Source organism: Mus musculus, chromosome 17 (genome assembly GCF_000001635.26).
Source record: "Mus musculus strain C57BL/6J chromosome 17, GRCm38.p6 C57BL/6J".
Taxonomy (NCBI): Eukaryota; Metazoa; Chordata; class Mammalia; order Rodentia; family Muridae; genus Mus; species Mus musculus.
The window spans coordinates 64054981-64078313 of NC_000083.6; the positions used below are offsets into that span (position 1 = coordinate 64054981).

The window sequence follows — 23333 nt, forward strand, 5'->3', positions numbered from 1 at the left end:
GGAAGCTGCATTTAGCTACCATTTGTTTTACTCTCCTATAGGTGGAATTCCTCAGTCTTGTCCTTCATGATCTTGACAGTTTGAAGGAAAGGTACCTGAGTGTCTGGAAATGTTTTCCATGATTCACCTGATCTACTGGGTGATGGAAAAGTAGCTCACAGGCTAAATTCAGGCTGCATCACATTCTGTCAGGCGGTATTCGGTGACAGCACACGAGGCCACTGGTGAATAGCCTTGTGGTGTGTCAGGTGGACCTGACTGTCTACCGGCCACACTCTTCCCTTGTCACTCCTGTGCCCTTAAGAGTGTAGCACAATCCTAGGAATGGATGATTCAGGAAAATATGTAACTCCAGTTCCAGGAGATCCAACACTCTCTTCTCATCTCTTCAGGCACCGGGCATATACATATATGCAGGCAAAAATTCATAGACATAAAATAAAAAATATTTATGCTATGCCTTATTTTAGAGTCTGTAACAATATGTAGACCTATCTTTTTTAAAGCCCTTTTTTAAAAAATGTGGAATTTTTTTTTATTTCTCCCTATTAAAAACCAGAAAGTACTTAAGAAAGAGAATTAGGGGATTATTTTTTAAATTATGTGTCACTAATGACATAAAATAATTACCAAAGGCATACGTAATAAAAAATATAGATATCATATTGCAAAGGTGACAGGGAAAGTTAACCTTTGAATTGGAAACCTGGGAAGACAGAGCTGAGCTGTGAACACCTTCACATACCATGGCTGTAAGGTTCTGTCCACACAAGTGGCCTGTCCCTTCGGAACTTGTATCCCCTGGCCTCCTCTTAGCATCTAAAGGATCAGTTTTGAATGTGTCACTTGTGTTACAGACCAAAATCTTCATGGACTGTCATCACAGCAATAATAACACTAACTAAGATGCAGTGTCTTAAAACAATACTGAAACTGTGTACAGGAAGTGAGAAGTCATGGTAAAGGGAAAACAATAACTTAGCAAGGTGTACTGATATCCAGTATCTAGAGTGTGTTGAGTGTAAAATACTGTTAAGGTTTATTTTTTGATAATTAATTTAATTGCATATATCCCTTACCTTCCCTCTCTCCATCCCTTCCATATCTCTCCCCACCTTCAATTTCATGGCCTCTTTTTGTAGTAATTGTTATGGCATGTATATATCTATATAAACATATGCTCCTAAATATAATCTCTAATTCATGCCTTATTCTGTTGTCTGTAGTTCTTTGTGCGGGGTTAAGGCTTTTACTGTCCAGTGGGACATGCTCATTGGTGGCATACTTGTTCAGTCATGTTGGTGAGACTCTAAGGGTATAGCTTCTGATATTGACCAGACACAGTCTCACAGCAAACTCCTTTATCTGTTGGCTTTTATAATCTTTTTGACCTCTAGTTCACAGTGTTCCCTGAACCTTAGGTATAGACATGAATGGATGTATCCATTGGGACTGGGTTCCATAGCACTGCATTGTAATCAGTTGTGATTTTTGTAGTGGTCTCCATCTGCTACAAAAAGAAGTTTCCATTATAAGAGGTAAACTCTATATTTAACTGTGGGTATAAGGATAAAGGTTTATAAGTTGTTGTTAGGGGTTATGATGATATAATAAATTAATGGTTGTTGAATCTCCTCTAATAACCATGACTTGACTGGAAGTAGGTTTACAGTATCAGGCATGGCCTCCCTCTTGTTGAGCAAGTCCAGTTAGAGAGTTTGTTAGTGCTGTAGAACCTAAGACACCCTTAGGATAATCATGCCATGCTGTCATTGATGTGGGTCATAGCTGTCATAGCTAGGTAAGACTCTGTTTTGGAAGCTTGAAGGGTGCCTCCTGCTACCCTGAAAGCCAGTCCTCAGGAAGGGGCCATTTGGGTTAGTTCCAGCTCAGAGATCTCTGGGCTCTCTCTGAAGTCCATGATTTCTTTAGCTCTGGGGCTTAGCCAGGGACACTAGCAATAACTTTATGTTTTGATGGTGGTATATGTGTTCTCGGTGGTACTTTGTGCTTTCATAATTATGGCTTCATATTTTCCCATCGTCTTTCTGTCATCCTTTCTACAGCCCAAAAATATTGTTTCCTGTGTTTTCCATAGGTTTGGTTTGTTGGCTGTAATTGTTTAGGCTGTTTATATCTCCAAAAGCTTTCACTCTCCATCACTATTGACAGATAGAGTTCCTGGGTGTAGTAGTCTTGTCTGGCCACCATAGTCTCTCAGGACATGGAGTGCATCACTCCAGGCTCTCTGGCTTTCAAAGTTTCTATGGAGAAGTCCGCTCTTATTTGATGTATTTTCCTTTACGCCTTACTTGAGTTTGTGTGTGTGTGTGTGTGTGTGTGTGTATATGTGTGTGTGTGTGTGTGTGTGTGTGTGTGTGTGTGTGTATGTGTGTGTGTGTGTTTTCTATTCAGCTTTCAATACTCTATCTTGGTTATATATTCTTAGTGGTTTAGCTATACAGTGTCATGGGGATTTTCTTTTTTGGTCTTGTCTGTAGTTCCTGTGTACTTATATCTATATGGTTTTGTCCTTTTCTAGTTAGAGAAAATTTTCTTCTGTGATCTTGTTAAACACCTGGTTTATGCCCTTGACCTGAGATTCTTCCCCCTTATAATTTGAAGGATTTGTTGTTTCGCGGGGTCCTACATTTTCCTGTTGTCTTCTGTTGATGTGTTCCACTTGTAAAACTTTCCTATGAGTTGCCTATTGGGCTCTTGGGGTTTCGGTTTCCTCTGCGTTGCAGCCTGAGTTTTTGTCATGTTTATGTCTTGGTTAAGTTCACTCTCACATCTTGTCTTGTCATCCTGTGTCCTGGGTTTGTTTTCCTGTTGGTTATTCCTGTTTATTCACATTAAGCTTTTTCTTTTTAGCTTAATTTAGCGGTGTCTTTCTGTCTTTTTAAAATTCCTTGAAGTCTTTAAGGAGGTTTATGACTGTTATTTTAGATTCTATGTTCTGGAGTTCATCTACATTATGATTACATGCATTTCTACAGGAGTAGTCAGATACTGGCTTGATCTTTCATGTTGTTATTCTATTTCTGTGATGAGCTCTGGGCATGTGGACTTCTTTTTAGTTTTGGTTTATTATGGATAAAGCAGACTGAGGAAGAAGAGATGTGGGGATCAGTTGTTCTAGAACTGGGAACATCTTTGATGGAATGAAGTCAGGTGGACAGAGGAGACTAGCCTAGTAAACAGGATATGCTTCCTGTTCCGGGCTAGTGTGCAGGGGTAGGGAGCTCTGAATAGAAATGCTTGATATGATGTAGAATGTCTTTGTGGTTTCATGGATGGGTGGAAAGGATCCTGTCTCTACCTTAAAGCTCCTTTGCATGAGGGAAGAGAAAGCCCGACTAGTCAGATGAACTGTTTTGAGATTCAGGCTAAATCCCAGGAGGCAGACCTGGGAATTTTGGGTATGGTGTGGCTTTGTAGAAGTGTAGAAAAAGGACACATGGGTGGATGCAGAAAGAACAAGGCCTGACGGAAGCCCTAGAGATTGGCTTTGTTGCAGGAGGAGGTGGCCAAAGTAAGCTGGGTCACTGGCTCTGAGACCCACACTAAGTCTGGCCAGTCTGGAGTGGAAATGAGAATTGGGTTGTAGACCTGGGAGGAAGATATGTGAGTCTAGGTATAGAATGAGCCTTGTGAATCTCTTGATGTTGCTATATCCCTAAACTCCTAGATCTTCATCCTACAGATGGGAAACAGAAGGCCAGTGAGACCAAGGAATTTGCTACCCAGTATCCCACACTTTGTAACCAGTATTATAGTCAAGTTTAAATCTAGCTGTTATCCAATGCCAATTTTCTTAACTAGAGCACAGCTCTAAAACCAAGGGTATAGTTGGCTTATCAGAGACACTCTTATATTCCACAGGGTTACCAGAGCTGAGCCACAGAAGAATCTCTGAGGTTGGTAGAAGTGAAAGAGAAATCTAATCAGCTTTACTAGATTCACAGTGAACCCAGGATTTAAAACCTACTCACAAGCTTGCATGTTCAGTTATCGTCAGCCCTGATGCCTGGAGACTGCTCACTGTGCATGTGGGGTTGTATATAGTGCAGTTGATACACTGAGAGTTTACGTCATCTCACTGAAGGGAGGTCAGAGGTCATGAAAAGCCTCAATACACTATGTAGAATCTCCACAAGAGTAGAAGAATTGCATAGGCAACCTTTTGGAACCAGTTCACTTCCAATTGTGAAGGCAGGTAAGAGTCCCTGACACAGATTACTTTCTAAGCACGGTATGTTGTAAATTGACAAGAACTGAAGCAGATATTAGTTTTCTGTGTTAGCTTTAACAGACGTTAAGATACACAACTTGATTAAACACTACTGATAGTCTTCAGGAAGTGCCAACAGAGACAAGATTGAGTTGGAGATTGCTTAAGAGTATATTGTCACCACAGGCTTTTCCACCCATGTACAAAATCCTGGAAATAATGACTCTGGAACTTAATATTTCAAAATAAATGCCTAGGCCAAAAGCTTTGGCCAGTTCCCTGATTAGCTCAGAAGTTAATTACCCATTCATTCTATTCTGAGTCCTGCTATGTGGCTGGTTACCTCTCCTCAGTTTCATGTGACCATCTCCTTCACCATACAAGGCAAATCTCCCTGGTCTATTTCCCAGAATCCTCTCTCTCTGCCAGATGTTCCCCACTTCTAATCCTGCCTCAGTTCATTGGTCACAGGCTTTTTATTGATAGGTGAACGCTTTTCCTCAGAGCATCAGACTATCTCTGCAGTGTATGTGTACTTATATTACACAGCTAAATAATGCCTGAGCCAGGTATTGCTAACTTAACCAAAGTAATAGTTGATTATTAAACTCTTGTCTTTCTGATTAATCCTCTGGCTGTCCTTGTTCTCCCTCCATTTGCCACCTTTCTAGATTCTCCAGCTTCTTTCTTATCTCTAACCTACTGTCATCTTTTTGTGAAGAGTAATTTTAAAGAATATGACTACGTAAGGCTTAAGAAAAATCAAATGCAAGAAAATACAGCTATTCCCACAATCCTCCTGCCTTTTACTTTTGTATTTAATGAAAATATAATATATTAATTACATCTCACTTTAATCTGATCCATCCATCATTCACTAATGTATAGAAAAGCATGTAACTACATTGTTCTTTGGCTGAAAGGCTTTAAAAATGACATTTGCTTGCTGTTCGTCACATTTTCTTTTAGCCCCACCTAAAAATATATCTAAGTAAACATAATTATAAATAATTGTAATTAGAGATTTCTATAAAATCATTTATAGCATTAAAAGAAAGTTAGTTTCTTCAGTTTGTAGTATTTTTTCTACAACATAATTATTTTGGATTATGTGTGTGTGTGTGTGTGTGAGAGAGAGAGAGAGAGAGAGAGAGAAAGAGAGAGAGAGAGAGAGAGAGAAACCAAGTATATAAACACCTTAACTATTTTATTCTGTGTTTCAGAAAGAAATATGGAAAAACAAATTAGAAGCTGTTATAGAGAGCCACTGACTCTCACACTATTTATAGTTTTATCAATCTATAGCTTTTCAAGCTTAATTTTTCTACTTGGAACCTTACAGCATTCATTCAGACTTTTACAGGAAAGATCTGTAAGACTTATTTTATGCTAGTTTTTTGTTGGCATTTATTTTATCACAAAGTCAAGTGCATAAGGAGGACTATAGCCAAAGAAAACAGCAGGGAGCAGAGGTCAACCATTAACATTTCAGAAACTACTCAGAGTCCCTGTGGTGTAGCACAGAAGGACAAATCCTTCTTGTGATAACTGCCAAGCTGAGTCAACTTTACATTATCTTGCCTTAGTCTCACACTGGCCCCATTCTGTGGTGATAGTAATGGTAAATGCTGGATGAGGACAAGCTGTCTTCTTGGGAACAAAGCTCCTAGCAAGCCTGTGACTTTGCTTTCAAAGTGAAAATCCAGTTTAAGTTCATACAATAGCAATAACAATGTCAATAGCAGAAGCAGCAGAAGAACAAATATTTGTGCAGTTTGTACTGTCAGACACTAGTGAACATGAGGTAAGCTCCTCTGTGGCCCAGCAAAGACTACGCTCAAGTCTCGTATTCTAAACTTTTTATTTCGGAGAATGTCTGAATGGGACAGCCAGCCTTGCTCCCATCTCTTAAACTGGGCCACTTTTCATATACTTTCCTAAATGCTACCCACCTTGCCTACTCGTAGACCATCTTTAGTGTCAGGACTACAAATTGAAGCCATGTCTATAAATTAGTAAATAGTCAATCCGCTATCTACATGCAGTAAGTAATTTCCATTAGTAAGGTATGAACATCATTTTAGAAAATTACTCTGAATGCAGTATTTTCTTATATTAAGATATTATAAAAGTATTTTTGGTTGGGGAGTTCACAGAGTAAGAAGATAGCAAGTTGGTATAAGAATCTAAAGGACTGCAGCATTAGAAGGGTTGAGAACCACTAATCTAGACGTTTACACTGCCTACAGATTTATAATGGCAATCCACGGTGATTTATTTACTTGTTTATTTTCTTAACTTGTTCCTGTATATTTATAGGCCATATTTGTGTGTGTGTGTGTGTGTGTGTGTGTGTGTGTGAGAGAGAGAGAGAGAGAGAAAGAGAGAGAGAGAGAGAGAGAGAGAGAGAGAGAGAGAGAGAGAGAGAGCGAGCTCATTTGTACCTTTGCAGGCACATTTGAAGGATAGGATTTAAGTGAAGGGTCTTCTTTGTCCTCTTCCCTACTTTGTTTTGAGACCTGGAGATATCACCGGGTTGACTGGCTAGCAAGCCTCTGCTATCTACCATCTCTGCCTCCCAGTGCTGAGAGGCTGTGGACATGTGTAATGCCCAACTTTTCTCTAAGTGCAGGAGACCCAAACCAAAGTGCACAGCAAGCTCTTTTTCTTTTTTTTTTCTTTTTTTTTTTTTTATTATTACATATTTTCCTCAATTACATTTAGAATGCTATCCCAAAAGTCGCCCATACTCTTCCCCCCAACTTTCCTACCCACCCATTCCCATTTTTTGGCCCTGGCGTTCCCCTGTACTGGGGCATATAAAGTTTGCATGTCCAATGGGCCTCTCTTTCCAGTAATGGCCGACTAGGCCATCTTTTAATACATATGCAGCTAGAGTCAAGAGCTCCGGGGTACTGGCTAGTTCATAATGTTGTTGCACCTACAGGGTTGCAGATCTCTTTAGCTCCTTAGATACTTTCTCTAGTTCCTCCATTGGGGGCCCTGTGCTCCATCCAATAGCTGACTGTGAGCATCCACTTATGTGTTTGCTAGGCCCCGGCCTAGTCTCACAAGAGACAGCTATATCAGGGTCCTTTCAGCCAACGCTTGCTAGTGTATGCAATGGTGTCATCGTTTGGAGGCTAATTATGGGATGGATCCTTGGATATGGCAGTCTCTAGATGGTCCATCCTGAAAAAATGCTCAGCATTCTTAATCATCAAAGAAATGCAAATCAAAATAACCCTGAGATTCCATCTCACACCAGTCAGAATGGCTAAGATCAAAAATTCAGGTGACAGCAGATGCTGGTGAGGATGTGGAGAAAGAGGAACACTCCTCCATTGTTGGTGGGATTGCAAGCTTGTACAACCACTCTGGAAATCAGTCTGGCGGTTCCTCAGAAAATTGGACATAGTACTACCGGAGGATCCAGCAATACCTCTCCTGGGCATATATCCAGAAGATGTCCCAACCGGTAAGAGGGACACATGCTCCACTATGTTCATAGCAGCCTTATTTATAATAGTCAGAAGCTGGAAAGAACCGAGATGCCTCTCAACAGAGGAATGGGTACAGAAAATGTGGTACATTTACACAATGGAGTACTACTCAGCTATTAAAAAGAATGAATTTATGAAGTTCCTAGGCAAATGGATGGACCTGGAGGGCATCATCCTGAGTGAGGTAACACAATCACAAAAGAACTCAAATGATATGTACTCACTGATAAGTGGATATTAGCCCAGAAACTTAGTATACCCGAGATATAAGATACAATTTGCAAAACACATGAAACTCAAGAAGAACGAAGACCAAAGTGTGGACACTTTTCCCCTTCTTAAAATTGGAAACAATCACCCATGGAAGGAGTTACAGAGACAAAGTTTGTAGCTGAGACAAAAGGACAGCAAGCTCTTTACCCACTAAACTATCTCCCCAACCCTGAGGACCTACTTCTTACACTGATCACGATTATCCCATTGGATGCCAGATTCAGTGATGGGACGTTTTTAAATATACATTGTGTACTTCCCATATGCCTGGTTCCCCCAGCCACAGTCAGGTTCTATTACCAAGATCAGAAGTTACTAGATCTGCTTTATCTCATTACTTAAATAGCAATGGCAGAGTTAAAATTCAAAAACCATTGTAAGTGTCTCTGGGAAGTGTCCCGCTACTGCTGCACCTGAAGAGAAGTGAGGGATAGAAACTGTTCTTGGAGGCAGAGAAGGCTCCACAGCTCTAATAGAAACAGCAGAACAGACAGACAAACCACCTGCCTCACTCTGCTGACTTAGCCAGAATGGCTCATGAAACGCCAAGTCTGTGTTAGGCTGTGCTGCAGCCGACACAGCTGTGGGTATCACAGGGACCTGGAAAGGCCGGACAGAAGCATAAGGCTCTGGGTTCACTTCAAAGATGAACGACTTTTGTTTTCCATCGCTGTTTACATGCTGTTTAGCTAACCACTAGAGACAGTGTTGCAAGCAGATCCAGAGCAGTCTCTTTGGCTCCCTTACCTGATTTTCTTTCTTCCTGCTTCCCTTCCCTTGTGGCCCTTGGTTTGCCCCAGAGGACATTCTTCTAGGCTTTATCTGTTGTGTACAGTTTTCCTCCAGTCTTGTGGCTGCATCTGGGTCAGGGATTGTCAGTGAAACAGGAAATTCAGACCGTCTGAACCAACAGTACTCTAGTTATTTAATGAATTGAAGAACATAGCAATGGTTACTAATTTTTCCCAGCAGTAATAAACTATCTTCCACTGTTAGCATAGTGGGAAGTCACATAAGTGTTGTTGTGGTAGAAGGAATGCCTATCAGTACAGATGCCGTAGCCCCATTCCAGTTTGAAAGAGGTGTAGTCAGATAGAGAGATGGTACCCAAGAAAAGTTAATTGTGTGAAAGAAATCTATCCAGGGCCAAAGGTATTGTATCCTACTAGATGCTGCAGTTTTAGATTAGCTGCCCCTGCAGTCACTGCCCCACAGCATGACTGTCAGGCAGTATAGCAGATGCCCTAGCAACCACAGTCTCTCCCGATTATAACCCATTTCTGTCTGTTGCTCTGGGTGCTATTTCTGACAATGTATCAACTCCCGGAGCATGTGCTTTCGGCAGCCTGCCTATTAGATAGACTGTGTCTCTGTATCATGCCTTCCCATGCTTGGAGTGCAGAGTTCTATGTCAGTAAGTAAGTAAAGTAAGTTATGAAAACAATGAGTTATTTTCCTCTCCTTAAATTAACAAAAAAGTCCTACTTATACATAATTTTATGTGATATCTAATTTTACTTACAGTCATGTCATAGTTTGAAAATAACCAACACTCAATACAGAAAAGGCTGCAGTAACTTGAAAGGCTTATTCTGACTCTTTGGTGGTCCCACTATGGCATTTAACCTATCACTGTAGTGAAAACAGACTCTGATGCTTATTTGTATATGATGTCCAAAGTGACTCACCTGTCTGCACTTTCGGAGATCTAAAAGGTCACATAGATGATAAATTGTAACAAAGCGACAAATTAATAAAAAGTTATAGACAGGGTTAATTAAATAGTTACTGTGTGGAAATGGAGGTATATAGGAGGTATATAGGAAGGAGTGGATTACTCATTTTTCATTACACAGTTGAGAATACAGGTGCAAGTTACCTTTGCTCAATGAGGAAGGAGGTGAGACTTAAAGATGGAAGCTTGATAGGCCAGAGAGTCAGCTCAGAAGGTGGAGGTGCTTTTCCATCAGCCCTGATGGCCTGAGCTCAGTCCTGAGGATCCATCTAGTGGAAAAAGAGGATCAATACCATAAATTGACCTCTGACCTCCACATTTGTGTCCTGACACATGTACATACCCCTCACTTACACATATAATAAATAAAGTTCAATAAATTGTTTAAAGAAAATGAGGGAAACCTGAACAAGATGAATAAGTTAACTTTTAATCGGTAAAACATAACTATTCCATTTGTCTGCAAGACTGTGAGACCTATAAAGAAAGTTCTTACTGTCTTAAAGGATATGGGTAAGAGAAGCATTGCAACCTAACAGTAAAGGCCAGTAACAGGCAGAGAGCTGAATGTACAGAATACAGTGTGTGACCGATAAAATAGTATTCTTAGCTTGCTGGAATGACCAGACAATAGCCCGAGTATCTCAGATGGACACAACTTCCTGTAGTTCCAGTGTTAGACAGTGCTGGCCATGAGGATGGAAGACACACACCATCAGTAAGATGGGGCTTAGGGGAAGTGCTCAGAGTATAACAGGGAACACAGAGATCTGATAATCCCCACACTTCTGCCTAGAGAGTGGACCGGAGAGGGCAGCCATTCTAGGCTAATTTCCTTAGGAATAAGTGAAATCCAGAGAAATTAGTCACCTTGCCTAAGCTCCTAGAACTCACTACTAACAAAATTGGAATGATGATTTAGATAGTAAACTTTACTTAATCATAAAAGCATATAGAATTGATTTTTTTCACTTAACTCACATATTACTACATTAGGAAATATTTTATGAAAACCACTTTTATGAAAGTACTTGTCCTAACAAAAACACCAAAATAAATCAGCCTATGTTTGCACAGTGTGCCTAGGCTCTGTGAGATCTGTATTCATTCAATGGGCAAGACTACAATGTGCTCATTGAGAACTGTTCTTATAAAATATAGGCCATAAGACTTGGTGGTGAGCAGTCACACTGGTTCACAGGCAGGGTGCATGTGCTGGAGAGGTGTGACTGCCTTTGTACAACTGTCCCAATAGGAGGGTCCTCCCAGAATCCCCATACTAGAGCAATGCCAGCAAAGCCATGGGTCCATGGCCACCTTTAAAATGTTTGCCGCACTAACATGCTGTACCAGCCTGTGAGAACCGTATGCACCAGGCTTTGACCAATGACTGACTTTGAACTGACGTAGGACAAGGTTGAGTGTTTCTGAGGAGCACAGCATCCAAGCACTGTGTTAGGAATGGAGCCATGCCCACCCCCTCTAGATTCTGATCCAGTGGGATCTATGACTCTACACTTCAAGCTCCAGAACAGGAAAAATAGTTTTGTTCCTTCTGAATTGTTCAGGCCTCAGAAATAGTGTTATAGCAGCACACACAGAGTATACATAATTATGAAATTATCCCTGAAATTATAAAACTTGTTGCAAAGGTGACATTTTATGGCACTTGAGTGAACAGTGGTTTCTCATGTGACACCAGCATCCTAAGAGTCTAAAACAGACAAGTGAGACAGCATCAGCTAGCGAAGAACACACGAGAAGGAAAGCACTCTGGGGAGAAGTTTGAAAAACATACCAGATAGGGGACCTGCGTCTTTACGAATACACCTTCAGTAACCAGAATGACAACGGATATTTTTTTAAATGCACATAGAATGTGAAAAATCGTTTATCCAAAGAAGATAAACAAGTTAGCATGCATATGTGCTACTCAACATAACAAAGCCCCTGGGAACTGCAGATCAGAACCAACTAACCAGCTAACCGTGCTGCCTCCCACGGTGAAGAAGCTGCTGTGAGAAGAAGGCAGGCCTGGGGAGGAGAGCCATGTGCAGGGTTAGCAAGGCTTTACAAATGGAACAAAAGCAGGGGCGATGAAGCTGTTATTATAAAAAAAGAACTAGTGAAAAACGTAAGGCCAGCTCTATCATGTGACCCAGTAACCCCTTCTGAGTACAGACTGAAAGTAGAAATCAGGAGAGCTTTTTATGAGTATGTTTAATTTCAGCATTATTAAGAATAGTCAAGATACAGAAGAAACCTAATGTGGTATATACATACAACTGGGTATGACTCAGCCTTGGTAAAGCAGACAATCCACAGCAGGGACGAGCTTGAGAGCATTACAGTAAGGAGAATAAGCCAATCATGGAAAGATGGTGTGATCTTCTGAGATGAGGGTGGTATTGCAAGTCGTTGCCTCCCAGCAATGGGAAGCTGCATGGTAATCCTCAGGCCAGCCTGAAGCGGAGCAGGACGGTCAAGAAATAAATATAGAATTTCATATTGTAAAACTGAACAACAAGCTGCATGGAATTCATGATATTGAACTGTAAGCTTAAAAATTAAGAGAATAAATTTATTATGTGGATTTTACCAGAGTAAAAATAAAATCTGAGCAAAGACATTTCTGTTTTTAATATTCCTTTAAACCAGATGTTTCCAGATCTTGGCTGAAAAGTATTTAATCTTTGCAAGTATACTGATGTAATATTTTAGTAGACTGTCTATATTGTTGTAATAAATCAGTTTGATAATTTAATATATTTCTAATTATAAATACTATTATAGCCAGTAAAATTGCACAGAGGAAAAATCTAGCTACTTTACTAATTGTTTCAAAATTGCAGTTATGTGAAATGCTTGTAAAGTGGCCCCTTATGTCACTCATTTGAGAACCTTACTGTTTCTAAAATATCCCACTAGTGACAAATTCAATGAAGATACCCTGAAAATAACATTAGCTTTTCCAATTTAATATTTTATTAATTTTACCCTTAATTCTTTTAAGTGTAATTTTGACTGCCTTTTCATTCCTCTCTCTTTAAAAATTGATAGGAGATTAAATTTGTACCTTTTTCTCCTTTATTAAAAGGAGACTTGAGGGAAAATAAGAAGCCGTAAGACCCCATAGTGAGTCACTTGGCGTCAAAGTAAGGAGAGCCTCGAATGCCACAGATAGAGAGGGTAGCAGGTGATGGATGGGCTTGATGTGTGTCCACAGAGATGTAAAACACTGGTGAATCCTTCTTCCTAAGCAACAACAGCTCTATTAGAACAGTGTGATGCTCCCCTCTTAAATGTGCCTGCTGCCAAACCTGATGGCCAGATCTGATCCCTAGAACAGCGTAGTGGACAGAATGAACCAACTCCCGTGAGTTGTCCTCTGAGTTCCAAATATACATGGTAGCCTGACTGTCCCTGTGCGCATATGCACCAGTCAGTAGTGATTGTCAGTACTGCATTTGGTAGTATGGGTATGCCTGTATACATATGCATGAGTAAGCGATCTTCAGTAGTGCATGTGATAGCATGATTGTATCCATGCATGTATATACTAGTCAGCAGATTATTTTTAATTACAGTATTTCAGGTGGAAAATAGATAGCTTTAGAGCTCAGTTGGCTATATAGGATGGTCGAGAAGCATGTAAAGAAAAAAATGGGAATGGGTGGGTAGGGAAGTGGGGGGAGGGTATGGGAGACTTTTGGGATAGCATTGGAAATGTAATTGAGGAAAATATGTAATAAAAATTATTTAAAAAAAAAAAAGAAATGTTCAACATCCTTAGTCATCAAGGAAGTAAATCAAAACAATGCTGAGATTCCACCTAACACCAGTCAGAATGGCTAAGATCAAAAACTCAGGTGACAGCAGATGCTGGTGAGGATGTGGAGAAAGAGGAACACTCCTCCATTGCTGGTGGGATTGCAAGCTGGTACAACCACTCTGGAAATCAGTCTGGCGGTTCCTCAGAAAACTGGACATAGTACTACCTAAGAACCCAGCTATACCACTCCTGGGCATATACCCAGAAGATGCTCCAACAATATAATAAGGACACATGCTCCACTATGTTCATAGCAGCCTTACTTATAATAGCCAGAAGCTGGAAAGAACCCAGATGCCCCTCAACAGAGGAATGGATACAGAAAATGTGGTCCATTTACACAATGGAGTACTACTCAGCTATTAAAAACAAAGACCATGAAATTCTTAGGCAAATGGATAGAACTAATAAATACCATTCCAGTCACAGAAGAACACACATGGTATGCACTCACTGATAAGAGGATATTAGCCCCAAAGATCAAAATACCCAAGATACAATTCACAGACCATATGAAGCTCAAGAACAAGGAAGACCAAAGTGTGGATACTTTGGTCCTTCATAGAAGGGGGAACAAATTACCCATGAGAGGAGATAGGGAGACAAAATGTGGAGCAGAGACTGAAGAAAAGGCCATCCAGAGACTGCCCTACCTGGGGATTCATCCCATATACAGTTACCAAACCCAGACACTATTGTGGATGCCAAGAAGTGCATGCTGAAAGGACCTGATATGGCTGTCTCCTAAAAGGCCCTGCCAGAGAATTACAAATACAGAGGTGGATGCTTGCAGCCAGCCATTGGACTGAGCATGGGGTCCCCAATAAGGTCCCGAATGGAGGAGTTAAGAGAAAGGACTGAGGAGGTGAAGGGGTTTGCAACCCCATAACAACAACAACATCAACCAACCAGACCCGCAGAGCTCCAAAGACTAAGCCATCAACAAAGGAGTGCACATGGCTCCAGCTGCATATGTAGCAGAGGATGGCCTTCTCATGCATCAATGGGAGGAGAGATCCTTGCCCTATGAAGGCTCGATAGATGCCGCAGTGTAGGGGAATGCCAGGGTGGGGAGGTGGGAGTGGGTGAGTGGGTGGGTGGGTGGGGAGTGGGTGGGTGGGTGGAGGAATACCCTTATAGAAGCAAGGGGAGGAAGGATGGGATAGGGGGTTTCCTGGAAGGGATGGGACAGGAAAGGGAATAACATTGGGAATGTAAATAAAGAAAATATTTCATAAAAAAGAAAAAAAATTAAACGAAGATGAGTTCACAAGTGTAGCCAATTTCCTAGTTGTGTTTTCTTCTTTTGAAAGGATTACTAAGTAGCTTGTTACAGTTAGCAGAGGTCATCTCTGAAGTGCAGACCTGAATAAGTGGGACTCCCTAGTCAACACCAACCAGTGTTCAGGATGAAGTTCCTGGGCGTTTGCATTAGGACAGAACCTAGCAGAAGCCTCTCCACTCTCCTTTGCACTGACAGGTTATGATGCAGAGTCTATGGGATAATACCACATTTCTCAGTGTTTCAGTGTTCAAGGGAGAGATACGGTTCTGACAGGCATGATGTAAACAGCTAGGAGCAAAACCTTAGCCATCTGTTACAAGTCTTCAGGATGGAATGGTTCTGGGACCTTTGGAGGCAATCCCCTGCAGCCTACTCAAGTCCCTGAAAGGGCTGTTGAATTTACTTGCCTTGTATTTTCAGGGTAGTGATCCTGATAATATTACTGAAATTCTAGAAAGACAAAAAGTCTGGGACCAAACTAGTTCATTGCCTGTTTTTCTTAGTAAGGTTCTCTAGAAGACAGCCCATGTGCCCACTTAGGTATGGATCTATGGTAGAGTTACATCAGAGGCTGTATGGCTGCTGTGCCTCAAATTTTTTTTGGTTTTGTTTTTTATTGGATATTTTCTTTATTTACATTTCAAATATTATTCCCTTTCCCAGTTTCCCCTCCAGAAACCCCCTATCCCATCCCCCCTCCCCCTGCTTCTATGCAGGTGCTCCCCACCCACCCACCCACTCTGCCTCCTGGCCCTGGCATTGCCCACTGGGGCATCGAACCTTCACAGGAGCAAGGGCCTCCTCCCATTGATGCTCTACAAGGCCATCATCCGCTACATATATGGCTGGAGCTATGGATCCCTCCATGTTTACTCTTTGGTTGGTGGTTTAGTCCCTGGCAGCTCTGGGGGAGAGGGATCTGGTTGGTTGATATTGTTGTTCATCCTATGGGGCTGCAAACACCTTCAGCTCCTTTAGTTCTTTCTCTAACTCCTACATTGGGGATTCCAGGCTCAGTCCAATGATTGGCTGCAAGCATCCACCTCTGTATTTGTCAGGCTCTGGCAAAACCTGTTCAGGAGACAGCTATATCAGGCTCCTGTTAACAAGCACTTCTTGGCATCCATAATAATGTCTGGGTTTGGTGACTGTATGTGGTATAGATCCCCAGGTAGGGCAGTCTCTGGGTGGCCTTTCCTTCATTCTCTGCTCCACACTTTGTCTCTGTATCTCCTCCCATGGGTATTTTGTTCCCCCTTCTAAGAAGGACTAAAGCACCCACACTTTGGTTTTTCTTCTTCTTCACTTTCATGTGATCTGTGAATTGTATCTTGGGTATTTTGATCTTTGGGGCTAATATCCACTTATCAGTGAGTGCATACAATGTGTGTCTAATTTTCTGAGGAACCTACAAAGTGATTTCCAGAGTAGTTGTACCAGCTTGCAATCCCACCAGCAATGGAGGAGTGTTCCACTTTCTCCACAACTTCACCAGCATCTGAGTTTTTGATCTTAGCCATTCTGACTGGTGTGAGGTGGAATCTCAGGGTTGTTTTGATTTGCATTTCCCTGATGACTAAGGATGTTGAACATTTCTTTGCATGCTCGACTGTTCAATATTCCTCAGGTGAAAATTCTTTATTTTCCTCTGTACCCCATTTTTAATAGGGTTATTTGATTCTCAGGAGTCTTAAGTTCTTTCATTCTTTGTATATATTGAATATTAGCCCTCTATGGGATGTAAGATTGGTAAAGATCTTTTCCCAATCTGTTGGTTGCCTTTTTTGTCCTATTGACAGTGTTTTTTGCCTTACAGAAGCTTTGCAATTTTGTGCAGTCCTATTTGTCGATTTTTGATCTTAGAGTATAAGTCATTGGTGTTTTGTTCAGGAATTTTTTCCCTGTGCCCATCTGTTTGAAATGCTTCCCCACTTTCTCCTCTATAAGTTTCAGTGTATCTGGTTTTATGTGAAGGTCCTTGGTCCACTTGGACTTGAGCTTTGTACAAGGAGATAAGAATGAGTCATTTGCATTTTTCTACTCGCTGACCACCAATTGAACCAGCACCATTTGTTAAAAATGCTGTCTTTTTCCCACTGGATGGTTTTAGCTCCTTTGTCAAATATCAAGTGACCATATTATGTGGGTTCATTTTTGGGTCTTCAATTTTATTCCATTGATCTTCCTGCCTGTCTCTGAACCAATACCATGCAGTTTTTATCACTATTACTCTGTAATACAGCTTGAGGTCAGGGATGGTGATTGCCCCAAAACTACTTTCATTGTTGAGAATAGTTTTCGCTATTCTGGGTTTTTTGTTATTCCAAATGAATTTGAAAATTCCTCTTTCTAACTCTATGAAGAATTGATTTGGAGTTTTGATGGGTATTGCATTGAATCTGTAGATTGCTTTTGGCAAGATGGCCATTTTTACTATATTGATCCTGCCAATCCATGAGCATGGGAGATCTTTCCATCTTCTGAGATCTTCTTTGATTTCTTTCTTCAGAGACTTGAAGTTTTTATCATACAGATCTTTCACTTGCTTGGTTAAAGTCACACCAAGGTATTTTATATTATTTGTGACTATTGTGAAGGGTGTTATTTCCCTAATTTCTTTCTGAGCCTGTTTGTTTATCCTTTGAGTAGGAGAAGGCTACTGATTTGAGTTAATTTTTTATCTAGCCACTTTGCTAAAGTTGTTTATCAGCTTTAGGGATTCTCTGGTAGAATGTTTGGGGTCACTTAAGTATACTATCATATTATCTGCAAATAGTGATATTTTGACTTCTTCCTTTCCAATTTGTATCCTTTTGACCTCCTTTTGTCATCTAATTGCTCTGAGTATTATAGTGAATAGATAAGGAGAGAGTGGGCAGCCTTGCCTAGTCCCTGATTTTAGTGAGATTGCTTCCAGCTTCTCTCCATTTAGTTTGATGTTGGCTACTGGTTTGCTGTATATTGCTTTTATTATGTTTAGGTATGGGCCTTGAATTCCTGATCTTTCCAAGACTTTTAACTTGAATGGATGCTGAATTTTGTCAAATGCTTTTTCAGCATCTAATGAAATGATCATTAGATTAAAAAAAAATGTGTTTTTTTTCTTTGAGTTTGTTTATGTAGTGGATTACGTTGTGGTGAATGATCATTTTGATGTGTTCCTGGATTCGGTTTGCAAGTTTTGCATCAATGTTCAAAAGGGAGATTGGTCTGAAGTTCTCTTTATTTGGTCTTTGTATGGTTTAGGTATAAGTGTAATTGTGACTTCATAGAACAAATTGGGTAGTGTTCCTTCTGCTTCTATTTTGTGGAAGAATTTGAAGAGTATTGGTACTATGTCTTCTTTAAAGGTCTGATAGAATTTTCCACTAAACCCATCGGGTCCTGGGCTTTTTGTTTTTGTTGTTGTTGTTGGGAGACTCTTAATGACTGCTTCTATTTCTTTTAGGAATATGGGACTGTTTAGATGGTTTATCTGATCCTGCTTTAACTTTGGCACCTTGCATGTATCTAGAAAATTGACCATTTAATCCAGATTTTCCAATTTAGTTGAGTATAAACTTTTGTAGTAGGATCTGATGATTTTTTGAATTTCTACAACTTCCATACTATTTCCATTATGTCTTTCCTTTCATTTCTGATTTTGTTAATTAAGATACTGTCTCTGTGTCCTCTGGTTAGTCTAGCTAAGGGTTTATCTACCTTGTTGATTTTCTCAAAGAATCAGCTCCTGGTTTGGTTGATTTTTTTTTTTTTTTGAATAGTTCTTTTTGTTTCTATTTGGTTTGTTTCAGTCCTGGGTTTGATTATTTCCTGCTGTCTACTCCTCTTGGGTGAATTTGCTTCTTTTTGTTCTAGAGCTTTCAGGTGTGCTGTCAAGTTGCTAGTGTAAGTTCTCTCCAGTTTCTTTTTGGAGGCATTTCCAGCTATGAGTTTTCCTCTTACCACAACTTTCATTGTGGTGAACTCATCTTTTGATTTTTCATTTTTTTAATCTTCCTCTTTCTACACTGCCCCTTCACGGATGTAGTGTTTTAATCCATTTGGTTGATAGTTGATGGAAGCCCATGTCCATGCATTACCAGCCCTCCTGAGCCACACCCATATCCTTCACTGTGTCCACTGGTCCCATCCTCTGGTTTCACTTGTGACATCTACTCAGTCTGTGGTTCACAAACAAGCATTCACAGTTTATTTACATAGACTTTCCTTATTTTTATATAATCCAAGGTTCTCATCAGTGATAGTTAAAGAAAACAAAGTCTTGAGAACAAGAATTCTAGGAGATAGGAGATGGCTCGGTGAGTGAAGTGCTTCCTGAGCCAGTATGAGGGCCTGAGTCGGCTCCCAGACACCCATGTAGAAGCCTGGATGGACATGGTTGTGCATGCTAGAACCCCAGTACTGGGGACATGGACACAGGAAGATACCTGGAACTCTGTCTCATCCAGGGAACTCCAGGTTCAGTGAGAAAAAGTGTCTCAAAAAATAACATAGGAAGCGGTAGAGAAAGACACGCCATGTCAACCTCAGACCTGCACACACATACATACGTGTGCACGTGTATGCGTGCGCACGCGCGCACACACACACATAAGAGTTCTAAATAATTACTTAAATAGAGCCCCCGAAATACAACTGCAATTCAGTATTTGCCTCTATTACAAGTCTGTTTTTAAATGTATGATAACATACAACTAAACCAAGTAAACTCATGAAACAAGTTAACATTCTAGCATCAAGGAAGTTGAATTAAGTAGGATTTCTCTGTGATTCACTGATGAGTTGATAATCCTTTTTCTCCAATTACTGTTACTGTTGACATAATCTGAGTTTATGTTAAATATGATCAGTTTCTTAGAGCTCCATCACAACACAACAATAGCAAGACCCATGTTTCCTGTCATGGAGTTTAGAAATGCTTGTGAATGATGCTGGAAATGCCAGCCTCCCCCCTTAAGCTCTCTTCTTCCTGCCCATGCTCACCTTTCTGCTTTCATGACCCTCAGACCCCTGCTGTTTCTGTAAGCCTCTGGTGTCTAGTACAGACTAAAACTGCATTGTAACTTTTCAGTACAGATAGAGTTTAGGAAGCGTTTACAGCTGTAGACTTCCCTGGGACCTTTCCAGGAAACGTCCCTGCTTTTTACCCTCCCTGTAATTCTCGGAGCTAGGAGTGCCTTCTGTTATGCTCTTCTGGATTGCTGGAGTGCTGGTGAGAGCAGGGTGCTATTTGGATGTAGCGTCCTTTGTAAGTTGGTGCTCCTCCTCACAGCTTCCTCTCTTGGTCTGTGCTTTGAATGCTGGTGCCTTAGCTCGCCCAGGTTCTCATCAGTTTGTCTGCACAGTTGTGTTTGTTGGCATTCTTTCTCAACACCCTTGTAAATAGGTTTTGTTTTGGTTTTTGTCGTTTCTCTATTTTGGGGAATTTTCTGCGGTAATTTCACTATATAGATTCCCCTATGCCTTTAGTTTATAATCACAGTTACTTCTGTTAGCCTGCTGATTGTTTTGGGCCAGCCTGTTGATCGTGTGGCAAGAATTCTTGGGTGATGTTGAAATGTTTGGTTTTCTGTCTCCATTGCTGATATTTAAGGACAGAATTCCCTTGAGCTTGTCTTCTGTTCCCCATACTTTTCTACTTCATCAAGTCTATTTATAATAGTGTATATTCGTAGAATTTTCATTTCATCATTTCCCCCCAAAATTTGGATTTCCATGATTGACTTTTCTGTCACATTGTGACTTTTTTCATTTTTCCTGATTTCCTCATCCATCTTTTCTAACTTGTCCACTGCGTTGCCAGTGTTTCTCCCCATGTCCAAAATTGATGGATCTGCTTGTTTGTATCCTCTTCCAGGTCTTTCAATTTCATCAGGAAGTTTGCTCTCCTTTCACTTGGCATTGTATCTCTTTCCGTGTGTATGTCTGGGTCTGTAGCAGGAGACAGGTTCTTCTGGAGCTGCCTTGCTTTCCCAGTGTCTTTTATCTGTTGTTTGCACATCCTTATAGATTTTATTAGGGTTTTCTTGTTGGGCACCCTTCTTGTGTGAGCCCAATCTATAGTATTACCCTGGAAAGATGAAGCAATCCGGTAGAACAGCACAGCCAGCTTGTACCTGCTGAAGTAGACAGTCTCTGAGCTGATGGTGCCTCCCAAGTATGTGGGAGTGTAAGCAGCATTCAAGATACTGAGGTATAGCCGCCTTTCAAGACCTGGGGATGAACTGCCCTGCTGAAGCCATGCAGCTGTAAGTGTGACATAGACCTCCCAAGTTATAGTTTGGGGGTCTCTGCAGCAGTAAATAGCAGATAGGTCCACTCACTAGCCCAAGCCTCAGACCTGTCAACTCTGATTTTTCTCAGAAGATGACATCCACTTTGGCAACTATAGTGACTTCACTTCATGGCCTAAGTGGAGCCTCCTGTAGCCTGCACTCCACAGTGTTTTAAGGCCTGTCCCTCCCACACTTCTCAGGACTCTGTGCTGCTCTGGTGTGACGCAGATTAACATGAAGACTCCTGTCTTGAGGTTGTTCCTAGTTCGCAGCCTCCAGAAATGCAGAGGTTGGAACAAGTGCTTCCTTGTCGCTGTAAATCTCTCCAACCCAATTATGCCCCAGCAATGAAAACACAGCACAGTTAGTATGATTACATCCTGCGCCTAGATTGGGCAGATCTACCGCTACACTACCGTCTTCCACATCTATGAGATCCCTTAGAACGTGCAGTTTCTCCAGGCCACGTGCTTGTGTTCCTCTTTTCATCTTCTTCCTCCTCCCCTGCATCCTCTCCCGCTTCCTCTCTCTCTTCCATTTCTCCTTCTTCTCTCTCCCACCTTCTGCTCCACTTTCCCTTTCATCTGCCCAATCATCAGCTCTCCTTTATTTTACAAATTAAGGCGGGAAGCAGGTTTACAGGAAATCTCCTGAGTGCTGACTCATTCCTTGTTCACAGGAGAAGAGAATTAAAATCAAATATAATTACCCCAGAGCTATCCACAACACTTTCTAGATGGTGCTCAGCTCCTGCCTAAACCCAACCTTAACCCTAGAGGAGTGATGACATGGGGTTCCTCTCCAAAGCTCACCCACCACCTCACCAAACCCTGCAACTTACTTTGATGTTTGTGAAGCCTATTCTTAAACAGAAAAGGAAAATTGTCTGTCTGGCTTATAAGTTTACTTTTAAAAAGGTAAAAACACTATTGATTTTCTAAGTGGCCCACAAAACATGTGTAACAATTTGTGAGTAAGAAGTAAGAAAAGGGGAATTTTAAGTAGACTTAGGTGGGTGTTTATTTCCTAGTTGTTCTCACCTAAGAAAAAGCCATTAACTCTTCTCTTGTAGTGTTTTTACTATTATTGTCATTATTATTATTTTTACAGGCAACCTAAATCTTTCCTTTAGTGTGAGAGAGGTCCAAGAAATGGCAGGTAGGGGATAATCCTTCTCTACAATTTGTAGTTTAATACAGAGGCCTGATAGAAAACAAATTGTTTTTAGGGTCATGTGTCTAAACCTTTCTGTTTAATGCTGTAAGCTATAAATGATCCTCCAAAAGAAAGAGAAAAAATGGCTGTTACCAGTCTCTTGAGAATGGATGGGGACGGAGAGTCAGCCTAGAGTGTGCTGGGCCCTGGGTAGGTCTGTGGGAAAGGTGGTTGTTTGGTGGAGAGGAAGACAGGAGGAAAGAAGGAAAAACCTCTGCTGTGGTGGGTGTCTTGGCTGCAGCTGCAAGGCCTGCGCATGCGCAGTGCATACAAGGCCCTGGCTGGCGCTCCAAAACCGTGCCTTGAATGCCAAATGTAAAGCTGCACTAAGTGGTCTGCTTGGCAGTGGCCACGCATGCATCTGAAATGCTGTCAGTGCTTAACGTTAATTTCATTTCATTTTAATTCAGTTTAAAAAGTTAAACTTAATTTTAAAGAACTTTTAAGAATATTTGGGATAACAAGCATATCAATCTATTTTTCAGTTCTAAGTTTTATTAAATCTAAATGTCAGTCAAATATGAAAATGTGCTTATGGGCTGGAGAGATGGCTCAGTGGTTAAGAGCACTGACTGCTCTTCCAGAGGTCCTGAGTTCAATTCCCAGCAACCACATGGTGGCTCACAGCCATCTATAATTGGGTTCAATGCCCTCTTCTGGTGTGTCTGAAGACAGTGACAATGCTATTCTCATATGTAAAATAAATAAATTTTTAAAAAAGAAAGAAAGAAAATATGCTTATAAGACTTAAGATATAATATGTATTTAAAAATATAAATTTATCTCTACAAGATTTGAGATATATTGAAATAAGGTAAATATATTTTTTAGATCAACTTATTCCTAACTTCATAAAATGAGACTAAGTGTAAGTTCTAAATTACTGTTTGTATCATATGCCTTGGATTATGGTTAAAAGCTTTTCTAAGACATCATTGGAGGGCTGAAAGATGACGTAGCTGTTGGAGCTAGCTCACA

General features: G+C 40.8%; 1 protein-coding gene across 18 annotated transcripts in view; it reads left to right on the forward strand.

Annotated features, from left to right (window-relative positions):
- The window catches only part of Fer (fer (fms/fps related) protein kinase), a 284447-nt gene that overhangs the window by 192908 nt on the left and 68206 nt on the right, over positions 1-23333 (forward strand). The gene's annotated exons all lie outside the window — the stretch shown is intronic.